The 10,614-nt window shown below is 38.4% G+C and overlaps 1 protein-coding gene across 1 annotated transcript in view; it reads left to right on the top strand.

The window, feature by feature from the left end:
- Nucleotides 1-4,063: 4,063 nt before the first annotated feature.
- The window catches only part of LOC145664653 (organic cation transporter protein-like), a 76,340-nt gene continuing 69,789 nt past the window's right edge, over nt 4,064-10,614 (top strand). The window contains exon 1 of the mRNA XM_081731494.1: nt 4,064-4,192. The gene's annotated coding sequence lies outside the window, so the exon portion shown is untranslated. The remainder of the gene's footprint in view (nt 4,193-10,614) is intronic.

Genomic DNA, 10,614 nt, shown 5'->3' with positions numbered 1-10,614 from the left:
TTCATAATAATTGCAATTATGCATATTTGTAACTTAAATTAACGTGGTGTTTTAGTGATTACACAAATTACAATTATTAACATACTTTATGGAGATGCTCTTACAGGCAGTACCCGAGCACCTTTATACGCCATTGAAAACTGATTTTTCAAGTCTTTTGGAGAAAAATACTGTGAACTGAGAAATCATAACCTTTTCCATATTATACAGAAGTATTTCTCTGCGAATAGAAGTTTCTTTTGGAATGCGTTAATAAATTAACACTCGCAAGAATACTCTCTTACTACAAGTATATTTTAGGCACACACTAATTTCCCCCACCTCGAACTGTTTCAATTTTCTCACTGACAAACACTTTACCATTTTATATCATAAAGATTAGATCCACCGTTATTCTGACAGAGCGGTGCTTGGGCGATTGACTAGAGATTCAAACTCCGATTAGTGACAATTTCACAGTCATGTTTTATTACAAGTGTAAACTCTTTAGTTAGTACAGAAGAGGCCGTGAATCGTGTTCACAGTTGATGACAATGGATTTTGGTGAGTCAGAATAGGTCACAGTGGATGAGAGTAGTTCAAGGTGGGTGGTGGGTCAGAGTGGGTCACCGTGGGTGGTGGGTCAGAGTGGGTCACCGTGGGTGGTGGCTCAGAGTGGGTCACCGTGGGTCGTGGGTCAGAGTGGGTCACGGTGGGTGGTGGGTCAGTGGGTCAGTGGGTCGTGGGTCACGGTGAGTGGTGGGTCAGTGGGTCATGGGTCAAGTTTTCATTGACCCACGCCAACTCTGGCTCCTGCCAAGTAAGCTTGTGGTGGCCAATATCGTGTTCGTTGGTTTTCTGGGGGTATTCCCGTTTACTCCCACCTTCTCATCCCACAAATTATTCTATCATCATTCACTTGCTTCAACCCTTTGGGAACTTTTGGTACAGTTCTGTACCATGGCGTCGACTTTCTGAATTTGCTTCATAAATCTCTAGTAAAGCTTTTTACACCGAGTTTTTTGCATTCGTTCAAACGGGGAAGCATAAAAAAATGGTTCATGGTCATTTTGCAGTCACGCGTGCGATGTCTGGGGGCAGTGACGTCACAAACATGGAGGAAGGAAAAAAAGAAAATGGTAAATTTTAGAGCATTTTTTAAAAATCCTGACACATCGCTATTAATCCTAAGATCATGGTCCATACCTCATTGTGTTCATAATGAAGAAATGTTTCCAACTGTACCACTCAAATGTCCCTATTATGTACCAGAAGCGAGAATGTCCGCCCAAAGTGGAAAAATGGGGATTTTCAGGATATTTTTTTCGGGAATTCCTCTCTTCAGGTACATGATAGGGACATGTGAGTGGTACCGTTTAAAACCTAATATCATTCCGAACAAAACGAGATACAAACCATGGTCGTAGGGTAAATAGAAATTTTTCAAAAAAATCTAAATTTTTCCCTTATTACACATTTTTAGTCAATGTGTATAGTAAGTAGCTACAGTCATCCCTATTTGTAGTAGGATCATGGTTCGTACCTCATTTTGTTCGTAATGATGCAACGTTTCTAACGATATCACTATCGTTGCGCTATCATGTGCCTGGAGATAAATTTCAGAGAAAGCTAATTTTTGAAAATTTGAATTTCCCGCTACTTTTAAATCCATTTTGGCGAGAATTCCTCCCCTCAGGTATATGATAGAGATATGCAAGTGGTACGATTGGAAACGCTGCTTCATTACGAACAAAATGAGATACAAACCATAATCCTAAAGTATTCTAGGATTATGGTGCTAGAGCTGACTTACTAAATTTCTCTCACCATTTTTGGGTAATAATTACTAATGTATTGTTATTCAATAAGGTCTAGCGTCAAGAGTGTTTATTGTAGAATCATGGTTCGTACCTCATTTTATTTGTAATGAAGCAACGTTCCTAACTGCACCACTCACGTGGCTTTAGCATGTACTTGAGGAGCAAATTCCCGAAAAAGTGATTTTCCCTGAAAATTTGTTCCCCAATTTGAGCGTGATTTTATCATTTCTGGTACATAACAGGGAAATTTGAGTTTTGCAGTTGGAAACATTCCTTCATTACGAACACAATGAGGTACGAACTATGATCCTAAGATAAAGTGTCTTGATACTAGAGCTTATTGAATAACAATAGATTAGTAGTTATTAGAAAAAAAATGGGTCGGGGAAAATAGTAAATTAATTTTAGCACAAAGACTATTTATCCCAGGATCATGGGATTACACCACGTTTTGTTCGAAATGAAGCAATTTTTTTTTGGGGGGGGGGGGGAACATTCGCATGTCCGTGTCATGTACCGGAGTGGAGAAATTTGCTGGAAACAGAGATTTTTTCAAAAATCCTTTTTCCCACTTTGGGCGGGAATTTTATTGCCCAATGGAACTTTATTGCCATACCCTTTCATACATATTAGGGAAATTTGAATGGTACAGTTGGAAACACTGCGTCATTCCAAACATAACGAGGTATGAACCAAGGATCTTATAAAATAGAGGATCTGCCCTTACAACAAAATCTTGAAGCCATACGTCATAGTTTCGCCACCCCCTACTCTGCCCACTCTGCCCAATAAGATCGCAATGTTTTAAGCCAACAATCATGGGGGAAACGAAAGTAGCCAATCAGACGATGGCAGATACAAGAGTAGCCAATAAGAAGTGCCGATGCTCGGTTGGTTTTTGGCTTCATCGCTTTAATAGGATGAAGATACATATGGGAAGATCCTCTATTTATAACATCCTTGGTATGAACTATGTTTCTACGATAGGGTTGCCAGATTTTGTAATCGAAAAACCGGGACACCTACCCCAGGCTATATATAAGATCACGGTTCCTACTCAATTGGTCAGAATCAATTAATTACCTGTCTTTTGCAGGTTAGTACTCCAATTTTCCAGTTTATTCTATATACAGTTAACAGAAATGAAGCTCCACAAAGGATGTATAAAGAATGTGAAAAGGAAACATAAGGAGAGCTTCCTGGTGTCCCTTATTCCGAATTTTTGTGTTTAAGAGGTCCTAAATATTGTGCCAATTAGGACACACTCTCCCATTTATGATTGAAGAGATACTTTTTTATTTATTGCATCATCATCATCTCAGTCAGAAATACTACCTTCCATTAAAGTGAAACATACTAGTTCTTGTGGGTTGATTTTTTAAATCTGAAAAACGAAAACTGGAACAAACAGGTATCCCGGAAAATCGGGACGTCTGGCAACCCTATCCTACGATAAATAGTCTCGACCCAATAGCTGCTTGACTGAAAGTCTAAAATTTACCTTTAAAAAGGGGAAGTATCAGAAGGGTTAATCATTGCTGCCTTTAGCCTGCAGGGCATAACGTAGGAAGTTAAACTGATAGTGCCTTATGCAGAGACGTTCTGAAGCGTTATTAGTGCTGAGTTCGACTAACGTATGTTCCCGCAGTAGTCGCGAATAAAGGCTAATCATACGTCAAAACAGCTCTGCATAAGGCAAAATACTTCATTTCATTTTTTTCAGCATATTTGAAAAAATATAGAAATTCAGTCTGTAAAGATTTGCTTCAAAGCAACGCAAAGTCTGGGTTTTGCTTTTCGACAATCAAGATACTGAAGTACTCATATTTGCTTGTTCGAATTATTGCGTTGCTATCCGCAAAATTTGGGAAATCTGGTCCGGAATATGTCCAATACTTTTCATAATACTGATTGTCAAGTATCGTTTCCATAAAATTCGAGCCTATCAATTTCTCCTCTTCTCTAATAGTTCAAATTTAGAAGGCCTTATGCAGAGTCGTTTTGAGGAATGATTAGCGTCATACTAAAGACCTGACTACTGGAGGAAACATATGTTAGTCGAGCTCTTTAGTATGGTTCTAATCACGCGTCAGAACGACTCTGCATAAGGCCTAGAGTATTTTGTCCAGTAGTCTTATGTATTGGAATACTAGTCAAAATCTATTTTAAAACGTAACATTTACTTTGACAAATAATAAAAGAAACAACAGGGCATGCGTGAATTAAGAAAAAAATCATAAAATTTCTTCTTCTTCTTTTTCTTCTTTATGAGTAACAATTGAATATCAAGTTGCGACTAACTGCAATTCTAAACGAAGTGATTATACAAAAATACGGTATCCTGAAGAAAATGCTGAAAAGAGTAGGAATGAATAGCAGTATTTTATAAGAAGGTATAGTTAAATAGTGAAAGAAACCATTTCTCAGCATATACAATTACGCGGAAAATTCTATAATCATAAACATTTTCTTCATATTTTCACGACTTCCTTATAAGCAGACAAGGAAGTAGGCCATTGTAATTTCCGTGCAGGTGTAGTTTTGGCGCACCAGTAATAATTGTTGAAAATTTGTAATTCTTTCACTAATTTATTCTTATTGTCTCCTAAAAGGGCATTTATTCCGAAGTTGGGCGTCCGCTTTCGCCACGTTTTTTTCCCTCTTATCTCCTTTCTACATTTTCTGCAATTTGTTATTAGGTTCATTAATCCGTGCTCTTCACAAACTTTTAAAAGATTTTGCTCGTTTTCAACATATTGCTTCACAAATGTTAAAACTGTTAGTTCATTGCCCTTGTACATTCGCCATGTTGATAACATAAATGCTCGTTACTTTCCCATAATGCAACTGCTTGGTTACCTGGTGCCAAGTAGTTCCCTCCGCTCGTCGTATAGTCCCATGTTTATAACCGCTTATATATAACAAATAAATTTTTCGAGACCCTTATATATTATCAAGCAGCAAGCACACAAACGATCAAATTATCCATATCTTTCCTGTAAATTTTAAAAATTTTGCTGGAAACGGACGCCCAACTTTAGAACTTAACCCCCTAAAAGAGGCCTATGTTTAGCAGGAGGGGTCCAGCTATTGGATATAGTATACGTAAAGCCTCTCAGTTCCCGAAGGAGCTGGACGCTCATACTTTCAGGGATTACTCATTGAGTATCTACGAACTTACCAAGGGGGTAACAAAGCGACTTTGATTTACTTATCGACTGATACGAAAATAAAACAGAACGTACCTGTACTTCATATTTGCATGTGTAGTGCCCTTGTACTTTATCTATGACTATGTGTGTGTAAGGGGGGGGGGAATTTAACGCATATCGCATGTCTTGTGCACATGGATACTTCATACTATTGTACTACGTAGAAAATTTATGGTATTTCATGTAGAAGTGGTAATAGAGCACAGAAGAAACGCAGATCACGACGTTCTCATGTATACTATTACCCAGCTATTTTTTCTAAAAAATGTTACAATTTTTGGTAATTTCTGTTCACATTCGGTTAGTTTAGGGTAGGGTAGGGTAGGGTAGATTAGGTTAGGTTAGGTTACGTTAGTTTAAGTTAGGTTAGATTAGTTTAGTTTATGTTATGTTAGTGTAGGGGTCCCGCATAATTTTCCAAAAAATGATAGTATTTCGCTTATTTCTACCAATATTAGGTTAGTTCAGGTTAGCTTAGGTTAGTTTATGTTAGGTTAGGTAACATTTGATTACGTTATGTTACGTCTAAGCACTTGCATCATTCATTTCTCCTGTAAATTTTGTGTTTTTTACGTGCTTCTGGACCCCTTGTACTAAACATACTCCCTAAAAGATTTGCGCTGGGCGACATGAAATTATCTCACTTAGCATAGATAAAATTCAAGGGGACCTCAAGAAATAATTGTTGAAAGATTATAATTCTCTTTCGATTTGCGTATAAATACGGTTTCCGGATGTATGGCATAAGAAGTACAGTGCATAAGCAGAAACCAACCTGTGCTAGGTAGCCACAAAAGCACGAATGCTATCTAACCGAGTCAGGGTAGGGCGAAGCTTTTAGGTCCAAAGGGAGCAGGTGCGTCCACGATGGTGGGTATACGCGTAAGCGAGGACAGTGAAAAAAGTGGATATGCGATTTTCAATAGCACTTGTCATGGCTTTACACTAGTAACGTTCCACTTGTAAACATAAAATACAGCTTCTGTACACTGTGCAGAAATAAACCACCGGCGGAAAATGACATCTAATAGAGTCATCTTTCATATGCACTTATTTTATCCACCACAAAGTACTTGTAATTTTACACTAGTAACGCTGCACATGTAAACCTGAAATACGGTTCTATTACTTTGCATAAAATTTTGTCGCCTGCAGAAATATGTTCATTATGAATATATCTTTTTATGCAAAGTATTTCATTCCACCTGTAAATTTTCCAAAATATAGTGCGCCGAAACTACACCAGCACCGTATTTTCTTTTGGGGCATTACTCGAGTAGGCGGCTCTACGAAACTTTGACTTATTTCCTGCATTTCCACGTTAGGTTAGAGCTTTCTATTTCTTTTAGCAGAGCATGGACCATATGAGAAGTTCAGGAACGCTTACTATATATACATTGTGGATATATGCCATAAAGACACGAACCAACTTGTGCTAGTAGTGGCCACTAAAGAGCACGAATGTTATTTAACCGTGTCAGGGCAGGGATACAGCAGTGAGGCTCGACAGGTAGCGAGGGTTAAGCCCAAGGGAGCAGGCGCGTCAGCGATAGGGAGTATACGCATAAGCAGATTTAGTGAAATCGCAAACTTACACATACAATACCTTCACTGTCATTCAAAATTCGTTTCAATATGCTGTGCACTGACAACAATTACTTATATTCGCGCTCTCAGTCCTTCACGATAAATGTTTCACATCGTATTTTGCCTATATTTGTTATTTATTTATTTATTTGGTAGAACCATCTCTTGTGGGGGAAATATGCAGAGGAATAATCGTACAGGTTAATTTTAAGTACGCCACGATTTACAAGATTTATGGATAAAATTGAACACATTGCATGAAAAGACATGTTTATATAGAACAAATTTCTGCTGACGACTGATTTAAATAGATAATACAGCAGCATGTTTTGTTTACAAGTGTAGTGTTATTAGTGAAAAGTCATTACAAGTGCTATTCAACGGTTCAAATAAGTAAGGGCATATGAAAAATGACTGTATTGAATATTATTTCCTGACGGCGTAATATTTCTGTACCTTATACAAAAGCTGTATTTTTTATTTTGCATGTGTAGCGTTAACCATTACAAGTACTATGGAAAGTCCTATCATTGCGAAAACCCAAGTGTTTTCACTACGCTAAATTACGCTTACTCACCGTCGCTGACGTGGCTGCTCTCTACGAACTCACTACCGCCCGCTCCCCTAGCTTCGCCCTGCCCTCAGTCTTATTAGAGAGCACTCGTGCTTGTTAGTGGCCACATAGCACATGGCGTACAGGTATACTTTTGGCACTCCACTTGAATTGTTGAAAATTGTAAGTCTTTCACTAATTTCCTTCTGATTGTCTCTTAAAAGGTCTCCACTGAGCGACATGAATATATGTCACTCGGTATAGGTAAAATTCAAGAGAGCCACCAGAAGTAATTATTGAGAATTTACAATTCTTTTACCATTTTCGTAGGCTATAAATATGGCTTCTGGATGTGTAATATATATATTGTAAAAACAGAAACCAACTTGTGCTAGTTGGCCACTAAAAAGCACGAATACTATCTAACCGAGTGAGGGCAGGGCAAAGGTGGTGGACCCGAGCGGGGGTGCTTCCAACGAGAGCAGGCGTGTCAGCGATGATGCGTATACGCACAAGCGAGGGTAATGGAAAGAAGTAGGTTTTGTCAATGCTACTAGTTTCATTGGCACTTGTCATGATCTCATACTAGTAACGCTCCACTTGTAAACATAAATTACGGTTTCTGTACACCGTGCAGAAATTTGCCGCAAGTGGAAAATAGCATCTAATAAAGCCATCTTTCTTATGCACTCACTTATTTTATCCCTTGTAAACCTAAAGTATAGCTGTGATCGGTTAAGTATCCCAAAAATATATCATCTTCATCTTTAACTCTCTTCAAAAACTGGAACTGGTGGAGCTTCAGTACAACTTCCTGTTGCAATATTGATTTATCTTGAACAGAAACGCTCACAAGGGAGAAGAGGTTTTGTGTAATCGATTTAGCGTTCTATGAATAGGTATCATCTTCTGTCTTAAATCCTATTCTAACCGGAAGTGGTAGAAAACAATCACTTTAGTTTCCGGTTTTAACGTTACCGGTAATTGTTAGAAACTTGGTAAGAAGGCGAGATGCAGTTTCCTCAAGCTTCGTAAACAACACATTTCACCTCCACTCGGATTTCTCAATTAACACCGGAAGTGACATAAAACATCTTCCGGTTTTAACGTTGATTGCTGTAGAGTAGAAACGTTAATAGGTAGAAAGAAGCGGTTTCCAGAAATATATTATGCGTCTCAACAATACATTTTGTTTTCATCCTCAATTCTCTGCTAACTAGGGAACCTATCCAAGTGAACTCTGACTTCGAGTCGAGACTATGGCCGTTGGATACCTTGTCGCAAAAGAACATAACACGAAAAGGTATAACATCCTCGATCGCAACCGTTGCAGAGATATGAGCGTGAAAAGTTAGAAATTGAGCTCCATACTATACATTACAAAGTAGGATTCCGGGTCAGATTTTTCGGAAACAGTCGGGTAAGGAAACTCAGCGAATGCATATCAAATTAGTGTGGGAAGGCCAGCACCTTTCGAATAAAAGAATTATGTCCCAGGGGCACTCACAGGGTCCCAAGCGATGTCCAACTCAAAGTTTGAAAATGGAACCGGGGGTCAAGTAGCATTATTCTTGACCATTCCGTATAGCCCTAGAAAAGCACCCTTCGACATATTTTATTTCTACACCATTATTCCAGTTTTCTCCAACCCCACTCCTCTCCAAGTTGCCTCACAGTTTCAAGGTCACTCCTTTTCGTCTTTACCATCATGTTTCTCGTTCAGCAAACCCCCGATAGAAATTTCACGGTGCAATCTGCGAATTTGGGGTCCCGATTCGCGAAGCATATACCGTGCCTTTTGAACTTCTCACCCTCCACGACGGTTGCGGATTGACAATGTATCCCTTCTCTTCTAGGACATGCAATCCAATGGTCATGGTCATTCTATGGTCCACTGGTCATTCGACGTCACACTTATACTTGGATAAGGTCCGTTGTGCGACACTGTGAGAGATTCTGTAGCAATTTGTTTTATTTCAATACCTTGCGCTTTTAAACGTGCTTTTCTTTTTTGTTATTGTCGCAACTTAGCGGATTTAGAAGTGTCCATAGATTTTCTGCTGTAGGTTGTATTGACATTTTGACCAGTTGCCCGTTTGCACAGGGTTATCGTAGAGAGTTAGGATTTGTTCTATCTTCTTTTATTTAACAATAGCTTTCATACAATATGCTACTTGACCCCCGGTTCCATTTTTTAATTTTGAGTTGAACCCCGCCTGGGACACTGCGAGTGTCCCGAGGACACGAATGTTTCATTCAAAAGGTGCTAGGCTCCCCACATTAATTTGATATGTATTCGCAGAGTTTCCTTACCCGACCGTTTCCGAAAAATCTGACCCGGAATCTGATTTTGTAATGTATGGTATGGAGCTCAATTTCTAACTTTTCACGCTTAAATCTCCGCAACGGTTGCGATCGAGGATGTATCTTTTATCCTGTTATGTTCTTTTGCGACAAGGTATTTAACGGCCATAGTCTCGACTCGAAGTCAAAGTTGCACTTGGATAGGTTCCCTAGTAAGACCAAAATGGTAGAAATCCACTGAGGCTTTTGTTACCGGTATTGATCTGATAATGTATAGAGCAAAACATTTAAGGTATAGAGAAAAGTTGTTTTATGGAATCGATTTAGCCTTCTAAGATTATGCACTAGGGTTGGCAAAAACTATGGTTTTTATTCAAATAATATTTTTTTGTTGTTTAAAGCCGTTTTTTTTTTTTTTTGGTTCAAACCAGTATTTTTTTTTTGGGGGGGGGGTAAATAAGTTGCACTATGTATTTATATCACATATGGGCAGAAATAAGTTTGTTTCGCCTTGGTTTTATTATGCAACAACCGGATTAACCTGGAAGTGGTCACATAAGCTTAAAGCGGAATCCAAACCACTTCTTGGTTTACATCCGAGAGAAATTGTCCTCCATTTGGACTCGAAACAGGGACTAATTGGCCGCAAATGCGATACGTCTGTCGACTCACTCACGAAGGACTCCTGATGAAAAATACGTTGTACTGATCTTTACATACTTGTTAATATAATTGTCAAGAGTTATTTCGAAGGACAAAAAGATAAACAGTTCCACAAGTGAAACCAGTATACAGAATTACATATGGACAATTTCAAAATACTGCAGAGTACAGAAGAACTAATTTATTCCAAGTTAGTTCATTACGACTTTTATTAGTCCAAGTTAAAGACATACAACGACTTCATTTGCATATCAGTAAGAAAAGTGAATAAAGATGCGAATTATTTGAGTCCACTTTGGCTCTGACCCATTTATACGTAAATAGATACCAAAGATACTTTTGATTTCAATAAATGCCTCTCGTGAGATTTGTATGACTCCCCCCCCCAAAAAAAAAGTACTGCATTTCGATGTATTTTGTCAATAGTAAACATAATTAAAACGAAACAATATTTATAATTTTCCTGTGATTGCAGTTGCATAACAAAATAACAAAC

This window comes from Thermobia domestica, chromosome 1, assembly GCF_964235325.1.
Source record: "Thermobia domestica chromosome 1, izTheDome1.hap1.1, whole genome shotgun sequence".
NCBI lineage: Eukaryota > Metazoa > Arthropoda > Insecta > Zygentoma > Lepismatidae > Thermobia > Thermobia domestica.
Note: the sequence above shows the minus strand (reverse complement) of the source record. Positions and strands in the feature narration are given on the sequence as shown.